At 39.8% G+C, this 10,396-nt stretch overlaps 1 protein-coding gene across 2 annotated transcripts in view; it reads right to left on the minus strand.

Annotated features, from left to right (window-relative positions):
- Positions 1 to 9,830, minus strand: part of ftsj3.L (FtsJ RNA methyltransferase homolog 3 L homeolog) — a 97,068-nt gene extending 87,238 nt beyond the window's left edge. The window contains exon 1 of one of the 2 annotated variants that reach the window (XM_018225548.2): positions 9,677 to 9,830. The gene's annotated coding sequence lies outside the window, so the exon portion shown is untranslated. The remainder of the gene's footprint in view (positions 1 to 9,676) is intronic. The other variant, XM_041568993.1, reaches the window with a different exon arrangement.
- Positions 9,831 to 10,396: the final 566 nt, after the last annotated feature.

The raw sequence follows: 10,396 nt of genomic DNA on the forward strand, positions 1-10,396 counted from the left end.
TAGCGCATACAAACAGTCCCGTGGGTAACTTCATCTAATGAAAAATCAACACATTGACTGCATTTTTGTGGGGTAAAAACACAGAAATATATGTTTACCCCCCAAACCCATATATTTTTGGTTAAGTACACATTCTACTGAATCTAAAATGGGTACCCTTGCCTTTCTGCTCCAAACTACTGAGTCGCAAGGCTTTGCCACAATTGTCGGTTTTGGTGAAATATCTGAAAATTGCCTCAAAGCTTCAACTTCTCAGCACCATATCACCCATGTATCGTTATGCACCAAGAAAAAGCACCCTAAATATGATTGCCAGGGTTCCTCCGAACAGTTTGGTGGCCATTGTTCATAGGTTTACCAAAGTATCTGGCATTTAGAGGCCCCAAAATGAAGTTAGTGCATACAAATAGTCCTGTGGGTAACTTCAGCTAATGAAAGATCAACACATTGACTGCATTTTTGTGGGGTAAAAACACAGAAATATATGTTTACCCCCCAAACCCATACATTTTTGGAAAGTACACATTCTACAGAATCTAAAATGGGTACCCATGCCTTATTGCTCCAAACTACTGAGTCGCCAGGCTTTCCCAAAGTTGTCGGTTTTGGTGAAATATCTGAAAATTGCCTCAAAGCTTCAACTTCCCAGTACCATATCACCCATGTGTCATTACGTACTAAGAAAAAGCACCCTAAATATGATTGCCAGGGTTCCTCTGAACATTTTGGTGGCCATTGTTCATAAGTTTACCAAAGTATCTGGCATTTAGAGGCCCCAAAATCAAGTTAGCGCATACAAATAGTCCTGTGGGTAACTTCAGCTAATGAAAGATCAACACATTGACTGCATTTTTGTGGGGTAAAAACACAGAAATATATGTTTACCCCCCAAACCCATACATTTTTGGAAAGTACACATTCTACAGAATCTAAAATGGGTACCCATGCCTTATTGCTCCAAACTACCGAGTCGCAAGGCTTTCCCAAAGTTGCCGGTTTTGGTGAAATATCTGAAAATTGCCTCAAAGCTTCAACTTCCCAGCACCATATCACCCATGTGTCATTACGTACTAAGAAAAAGCACCCTAAATATGATTGCCAGGGTTCCTCTGAACATTTTGGTGGCCATTGTTCATAAGTTTACCAAAGTATCTGGCATTTAGAGGCCCCAAAATGAAGTTAGCGCATACAAACAGTCCCGTGGGTAACTTCAGCTAATGAAAAATCAACACATTGACTGCATTTTTGCGGGGTAAAAACACAGAAATATATGTTTACCCCCCAAACCCATATATTTTTGGAAAGTACACATTCTACGGAATCTAAAATGGGTACCCATGCCTTTCTGCTCCAAACTACTGAGTCTCAAGGCTTTGCCAAATTTGGCGGTTTTGGTGAAATATCTGGAAATTGCCTCAAAGCTTCAACTTTCCAGCATCGTATTGTCCATGTATCATTACCAGCATAAAGCATCCTAAATATAAACATAGGGGTCTACTAAACAGTTTGATGCCCAATATGCATAGATATACCAAACTATGTGGCGCACAGAGACCCCCCAAATGACAATATGTATAGACATTTTCATGGCTGACGCGCTGGCTGCTGCAATATAACCACTCGGTGTGTGTATTATGCGACATTAGACCACCTAACAGTACAGAGACCCCAGAAAACCATATATTTTCAGAAAGTACACATTCTGACGAATCCAATATGGGTAAATAAGTGTTTCTACTGCAAACTGCCAAACTGCAAAGCAATGCTGAACATAACGGTTTTTATCAAATTTCTGAAAATTGTCACAAAGCTTGAATTTTACCCCATTATATGCCCCACATTTCGTAACTTATCAGCATAAAACATCCTAAATATGAACGCCAGGGGTCTACTAAACACTTTGATGCCCAATATGCATAGATAAACCAAACTATGTGGCGCACAGAGACCCCCAAATGACAATAGTGTATATACATTTTCACGGCTGACGCGCGCTGGCTGCTGCAATATGAGCACCTGGTGTGTGTAATATGCGACATTAGACCCCCCTAACAGTACAGAGACCCCAGAAAACCATATATTTTCAGAAAGTACACATTCTGACGAATCCAATATGGGTAAATATGTGTTTCTACTGCAAACTGCCAAACTGCAAAGCAATGCTGAACATAACTGTTTTTATCAAATTTCTGAAAATCGTCACAAAGCTTGAATTTTACCCCATTATATGCCCCACATTTCGTAACTTATCAGCATAAAACATCCTAAATATGAACGCCAGGGGTCTACTAAACACTTTGATGCCCAATATGCATAGATATACCAAACTATGTGGCGCACAGAGACCCCCAAATGACAATAGTGTATATACATTTTCACGGCTGACGCACTGGCAGCTGCAATATAAGCACCTGGTGTGTGTATTATGCAACATTAGACCCCCCTAACAGTACAGAGACCCCAGAAAACCATATATTTTCAGAAAGTACACATTCTGACGAATCCAATATGGGTAAATAAGTGTTTCTACTGCAAACTGCCAAACTGCAAAGCAATGCTGAACATAACGGTTTTTATCAAATTTCTGAAAATTGTCAGAAAGCTTGAATTTTACTCCATTATATGCCACACATTTCGTAACGTATCAGCATAAAACATCCTAAATATGAACGCCAGGGGTCTACTGAACACTTTGATGCCCAATATGCATAGATATACTAAACTATGTGGCGCACAGAGACCCCCAAATGACAATAGTGTATATACATTTTCACGGCTGACGCGCTGGCTGCTGCAATATAAGCACCTGGTGTGTGTATTATGCGACATTAGACCCCCCTAAAACTACAGAGACCCCAGAAAACCATATATTTTCAGAAAGTACACATTCTGACGAATCCAATATGGTTAAATAAGTGTTTCTACTGCAAACTGCCAGACTGCAAATCAATGCTGAACGTAACAGTTTTTATCAAATTTCTGAAAATCGTCACAAAGCTTGAATTTTACCCCATTATATGCCCCACATTTCGTAACTTAGCATAAAACATCCTAAATATGAACGCCAGGGGTCTACTGAACACTTTGATGCCCAATATGCATAGATATACCAAACTATGTGGCGCACAGAGACCCCCAAATGACAATAGTGTATATACATTTTCACGGCTGACGCGCTGGCTGCTGCAATATAAGCACCTGGTGTGTGTATTATGCGACATTAGACCCCCCTAACAGTACAGAGACCCCAGAAAACCATATATTTTCAGAAAGTACACATTCTGACGAATCCAATATGGGTAAATGTGTGTTTCTACTGCAAACTGCCAAACTGCAAAGCAATGCTGAACATAACGGTTTTTATCAAATTTTTGAAAATCGTCAGAAAGATTGAATTTTACCCCATTATATGCCCCACATTTCGTAACGTTTCAGCATAAAACATCCTAAATATGAACGCCAGGGGTCTACTGAACACTTTGATGCCCAATATGCATAGATATACCAAACTATGCGGCGCACAGAGACCACCAAATGACAATAGTGTATATACATTTTCACGGCTGACGCGCTGGCTGCTGCAATATAAGCACCTGGTGTGTGTATTATGCGACATTAGACCCCCCTAACAGTACAGAGACCCCAGAAAACCATATATTTTCAGAAAGTACACATTCTGACGAATCCAATATGGGTAAATAAGTGTTTCTACTGCAAACTGCCAAACTGCAAAGCAATGCTGAACATAACGGTTTTTATCAAATTTCTGAAAATTGTCAGAAAGCTTGAAATTTACCCCATTATATGCCCCACATTTCGTAACGTATCAGCATAAAACATCCTAAATATGAACGCCAGCGGTCTACTGAACACTTTGATGCCCAATATGCATAGATATACCAAACTATGTGGCGCACAGAGACCCCCAAATGGATATATAGTAGATAAAATTTACAAGGCAAAACAAAATAAGGCAGTAAAGGGTGAAATGCAAAAAAATCCAATAAAACCACAAAAATCAATGTTTTTTTTCCAGACTAGTGTTATCGGCCGTCAGAATCACAGTTTGAATATTTTAGATGGGCCAAACAGGTTCTACGGCTAGAAACAAGTGAACACAACATATGCAGAGCTGAAAATGCAATAAAATGGCTAAAAATTCAATAAAATGGCTAAAAATGCACCAAAATACCCAAAATTGCAATATAATCACCGAAATAACATACAAAAGGTATTGCACAGTACGGTTAGCGAATACGCTATGCGTAATGGCAATAAAACATTTTTTTCAGCCAAAAAAAGAAACGATGCGATAAGAAAAAAAAAAAAAAGCCACAATGCCATGTATGTGCGTGTGCGTGTGTACAAATGGTAAATTACATGTTATGTGCGCGTGTGTGCGTGTGCACATGTGTGTAAGTGCAGTGAGTGTAAGTGACCCCCCCAATCCCCAAAAATGTATGTGTAAGTGTGTGTAAGTGTGAATCTAAGTGTGTATTACTGTAATAAGTGTGTGTTGGTGTGTTTGTGTGTGTAATTGTTGCACTAACCTGAAAAAGTCGCTGGAGACTGTTGCAGGCGATCAGGAAGAGCCTCTGGAAGACATCTGCCTCGTGGTTCCTGTCTGTGTGCTGTGGGGGCGGAGATCGTCGATCCGGTGCAGGCTGCAGCAGCAGGACACGTAAGTAACACGTGCCTGCTGCTGTTTTTGGGCCCCTGGGCGATCGCGCCCCAGGGGCCACTCGATCCCCTGCTCTGCTCGTTGCCTAGGGGCAGGGGATCGAGCAGGAACGGAGCGAACGGCTCTAACAGCCGCTCCTCCGCTCCTGAACCAGGAAATGCTGCAGAACGTAGAATCTACGTTCTGTGGCATTTCAAGTACCTTTGCCACAGAACGTAGATTCTACGATCTGTGGCATTTAAAAGGTTGATTTCTTTTGGATTATAATTTGTTATCGACCTTTTGTGCTCATTGATCCTTACACGTATTTTTCTAGACGTCTGACCTACATACATCTTGCCGCAAGGGCATTTAAGGCCATATATGACAAAGTCCGTATTGCAAGTTGCGTATTGTTTTACTTTAATTTTATTACCTCGTAATGGGTGGGTTATGTATTCCCCTTTAATAATGGAGTTGCAGCAGCCACAGTTTAAACATGGAAAAGTACCTACTTTGGGAGTGCCTAGGAATCTCGTGGTTTTCTGTTTACATCTCAGGTCAGACTTGACTAATCTGTCAGCTAGGTTCCTTCCCCGTTTGTAGGAAAAAATGGGGAGGTCTTTGCAGTATTTTCCCAAAGAAGGGTCTTTCTGTATAATAGGCCAGTAATGACAAAGTAGGTTTTGCATTGTTTTACTATTTGGGCCATACGTAGACACAAAAGGGAAGCGTGTTGATTCTTTTTTACTATTTGTTTTGTGAAGTAAAGATTCCCTTTCAACCTTAAAGACTTCATCACGTACTTGGGTTAATGTCTGTCTGTCATAGCCTCTTGCTACAAACTTCTCAATTAAACCATTAGCACTATTAAGATACTTCAGATCATCGGAAGCTATCCGTCTTATCCTAAGAAATTGTCCCTTAGGTATACCTTTCAGGGTGCTAGGTGTATGATAGCTAGTCCTATGCAACATGTTATTCCGTTCAGTAGGTTTGCTATATAAATCAGTTGTCAGGGAATTGCCTTCTTTGATCACATTTACATTCAAATAGTGCACCATTCTAGTATCATACTCCGCAGTAAATTTGATGGTTGGATGTTGTGTGTTAATATACTCAATGAATTCACACAGTTTAGATTCATTGGACCCCCATAGTAAAAATACATCATCCACATAGCGTAGGTAGCATTTAATGTGTGTGCTGTACTCACTATGACCCAAAATAATCCTCTGTTCAATGAAGTGCATGAAGATGTTGGCATAGCTTGGCGCAAGATTGCTGCCCATAGCTGTGCCCTGGGTTTGGATAAAAAATTCCTCATTAAATCTGAAATAGTTTTTTTTCAAAACAAAAGTTAGAAGTTCAAGCAAAAAATATATCTTATTATGGGGGATGGAAGTGGCGAGAAGTGCCTCTTCAATACAGTGTATCCCCTCCTCATGAGGAATTGAGGTATAGAGGGATTGAACATCTATGCTGCACAGCATCCAGTCGTCTCCCACATTAGTCAATTCTTGTAATTTACACAAAAAATCTGTGGTGTCTTTTAGGCATTCAGGGATTGTTTTAACTATGTTTTGTAGGTATGCATCAACATATTGTGATAATGGTTGTAATATCGATCCCATTCCCGAGACAATAGGTCTCCCGGGTGGGTTAACAAGACTTTTGTGTACCTTGGAGAGTAAGTATAGTACTGGCGTGCGGGGATGTGTGGTAATTAAAAAATCTCTAGAAATCTCGGGAATGGGATCGATATTACAACCATTATCACAATATGTTGATGCATACCTACAAAACATAGTTAAAACAATCCCTGAATGCCTAAAAGACACCACAGATTTTTTGTGTAAATTACAAGAATTGACTAATGTGGGAGACGACTGGATGCTGTGCAGCATAGATGTTCAATCCCTCTATACCTCAATTCCTCATGAGGAGGGGATACACTGTATTGAAGAGGCACTTCTCGCCACTTCCATCCCCCATAATAAGATATATTTTTTTCTTGAACTTCTAACTTTTGTTTTGAAAAAAAACTATTTCAGATTTAATGAGGAATTTTTTATCCAAACCCAGGGCACAGCTATGGGCAGCAATCTTGCGCCAAGCTATGCCAACATCTTCATGCACTTCATTGAACAGAGGATTATTTTGGGTCATAGTGAGTACAGCACACACATTAAATTCTACCTACGCTATGTGGATGATGTATTTTTACTATGGGGGTCAATGAATCTAAACTGTGTGAATTCATTGAGTATATTAACACACAACATCCAACCATCAAATTTACTGCGGAGTACGATACTAGAATGGTGCACTATTTGGATGTAAATGTGATCAAAGAAGGCAATTCCCTGACAACTGATTTATATAGCAAACCTACTGAACGGAATAACATGTTGCATAGGACTAGCTATCATACACCTAGCACCCTGAAAGGTATACCTAAGGGACAATTTCTTAGGATAAGACGGATAGCTTCCGATGATCTGAAGTATCTTAATAGTGCTAATGGTTTAATTGAGAAGTTTGTAGCAAGAGGCTATGACAGACAGACATTAACCCAAGTACGTGATGAAGTCTTTAAGGTTGAAAGGGAATCTTTACTTCACAAAACAAATAGTAAAAAAGAATCAACACGCTTCCCTTTTGTGTCTACGTATGGCCCAAATAGTAAAACAATGCAAAACCTACTTTGTCATTACTGGCCTATTATACAGAAAGACCCTTCTTTGGGAAAATACTGCAAAGACCTCCCCATTTTTTCCTACAAACGGGGAAGGAACCTAGCTGACAGATTAGTCAAGTCTGACCTGAGATGTAAACAGAAAACCACGAGATTCCTAGGCACTCCCAAAGTAGGTACTTTTCCATGTTTAAACTGTGGCTGCTGCAACTCCATTATTAAAGGGGAATACATAACCCACCCATTACGAGGTAATAAAATTAAAGTAAAACAATACGCAACTTGCAATACGGACTTTGTCATATATGGCCTTAAATGCCCTTGCGGCAAGATGTATGTAGGTCAGACGTCTAGAAAAATACGTGTAAGGATCAATGAGCACAAAAGGTCGATAACAAATTATAATCCAAAAGAAATTAAAACCCATACTCCGGTGGAAAAACATTTTTTTGAAAATAAGCACAACAGCGCTAGCCTGAGATGGCAAGTATTGGAGGAGGTCCCTGCTCCAAGTAGGGGTGGGGATAGGAAGAGAATGTTACTCCAACAGGAGGCCAAATGGATAGATGCATTGAATACACTGGAACCATTAGGCCTAAATGATGCACTGAGCTTTAAGTGCTTTTTGTAAATTGTAATATATTTATTTATTTTTTCAGCGTGTTTACAATACCGCATGGACTCTTAGTGACTTATAAGGTAGGAGACTACCTACAACTGTAATCTGCAGCATTTAATGAATGTTTAAATGTTTTCTATTACTGTATCTGTGGTGCAATATTGGAGTAGGCCTGAAGATGGCAGTACTCTACAAGAGATTTTTTGTTACAATGTATATGTATGTGTCTAGCCACATGGGAATGGACACTCTTGTTTGTTTTGATGGTTTTAAAAGGGTTTGGGTTACCCACAGCATTTGTACAAGCACCTGAGGAAGGGCCACTCGGCCCGAAACATGTCGTGCACTGGTTTTGAATAAATGAATCACTAATCAGCAATTGGTTCTCCAGAGTTTATTCTTTATATTTTAAAAAAAAGCCACACATTATCAAGTTCAACTTTGTATGCCTGTATATAACCTTCCAAACTGCTAGTTGCAGGAAGGCAAAAATCTCAAGCCTCTCCAATTTCTCTCAGAAGGGGAAATATTTTGCTTCCTGACTTTAGGATGGCAACTGGAACAAGCTCTGGATCAACTTGTACTATGAGCTATCTTGGCATGTAGCTATGTGGAATTGTGGAACAAACATCTGATCTGTTGCTATGGATTACTAGATATGGGGGAAATCCTCTTCTACATAAAACAAATGGCTTGCTAAACACCATGCTTCTTTTTGGCCTCCCATGTGCCCCCTGCAACAATTCTAATAATATTCAGTACAGAATTCTCAAATAAATTCTGCACTGCACGTTTGTACAAGCCCAGCAGCAATGCCTGGAAGACAGAACAAAATAAAGTAGTGGCATTCCCCAAACAGTACCCTAATGTGGTTTTTAGAAGTGCCAGCCGGTGCAGAAGTTAAGCAATTAGAATCACTGCGATGCCTAAGATAGCACCCTCAAGTGAAGTTAGCTTTAAAAACATATAATTTTCCTTCTGTGTTTCACCTAGTAAAAAGTCTGCCCCACCCAGTTAATGTTGTTAATCTCAAAGGAGACCATGCTATCACCAAAATAATACCCCTCAATAGTGCCAGACCTTATACATTAGGTATGAATAATGAATGATTACAGGATTCAAAAGAAAACATTTTCCTGTATGATCCTGAAAACTGACACTTGGGAGCTTATTTATCAAAATATGAGTTTAATAAATAAAACCTCATCAACGTTCTATGCATTCCTATGGGATTTTTAGAATTGTATTTATCAATGTATGAAAGTAAACTCACAATTTCGGTTCTAAAAATCCCATATAAATTAATAGAAATGGCTCAGTTTTATTTTATTAAGCTCTAAACTAACATTTTGACAAAACTGCCCCAAATGTTGGAATTTGGGATTTCGGTATCCTAATAAATGTCTGAATAACTGAAATCACCTAAAATTGCATCCTGATATAGTTGTGAGGCTTTTTCGATTGTAACTTGGTGCTTACAGTCGTCATACACTAGTGATTACACCCTCAGCGGTCTACGAAAGCACAAGTGACAATAACAAGCTTTACGAATGCGAAGGTTTTTAATCGTAGCAATTTTTTCACAGAATATCACTAAAGTATTACTGAGACAGGCAATTTGCGTTGCTATATGTTAAACTACTCACTCTAATAAATATAAATACCATAGTCTGAAATATAAAAAGCATTTAACCCTCACCTCTTAAAGAATCGTTCACGTTTTGTAATACACGCGGCCTCCAGAAACTTCCGGTAAGTCGCTTTACAGTGTCGTCACAACCTGGCAGTTATTGCTTGGTCGTTCTTGCGCTTTTTTTTCCCTAGCGGATATTTCTTCTAACCACGTGACCGCTATAACTATTGAGCTGTGAATTCAAGTATGCAAAAAGTGGTAAAGGATTCTTGGCTAGTGGTGGCAGGCTGCGAACTCTTCGTAAGGACCTGCACATTAATTCCCGGGGTTGCTGACTCCTAATGTAGGTTAGGTCCATCTTATATCTTCTACCTTAGGCTTTGGGGTAGTTCTTTGTACCTCTTAGTACATCTAGAACGGGGTTCTTAGATGCAGGCCCGGACTGGATGCTCATGTGGTGGGGGTTTGCGCCTCTCTGGGGGGGGGGGGGTTTCTGTGCCTCTGAATCTTTGTGGAGTCTGAATGGATCACTGTGCCTCTGGATGTTCATGTGGGGGGGGGGGGGTGACTGCCTTTAGATGTTTGTTGGCCTCCCTATATATTATCTTTTTTCCCTATTAATAACATTGGGATCACCCATCACTTTTACCGTCCAGGCCGGAATTTTACAGGCCTGGCCGGTAAAAGTGATGAGTGATCCCAATGTTATTAATCGGGATAAAAAGATAAATATATAGGGAGGCCGTTTTTTTTTCCTGAAAAAGTGGCAACCCTAGTGGGGGGTCT

The sequence above is a fragment of the Xenopus laevis genome, chromosome 7L, assembly GCF_017654675.1.
Source record: "Xenopus laevis strain J_2021 chromosome 7L, Xenopus_laevis_v10.1, whole genome shotgun sequence".
Taxonomy (NCBI): domain Eukaryota; kingdom Metazoa; phylum Chordata; class Amphibia; order Anura; family Pipidae; genus Xenopus; species Xenopus laevis.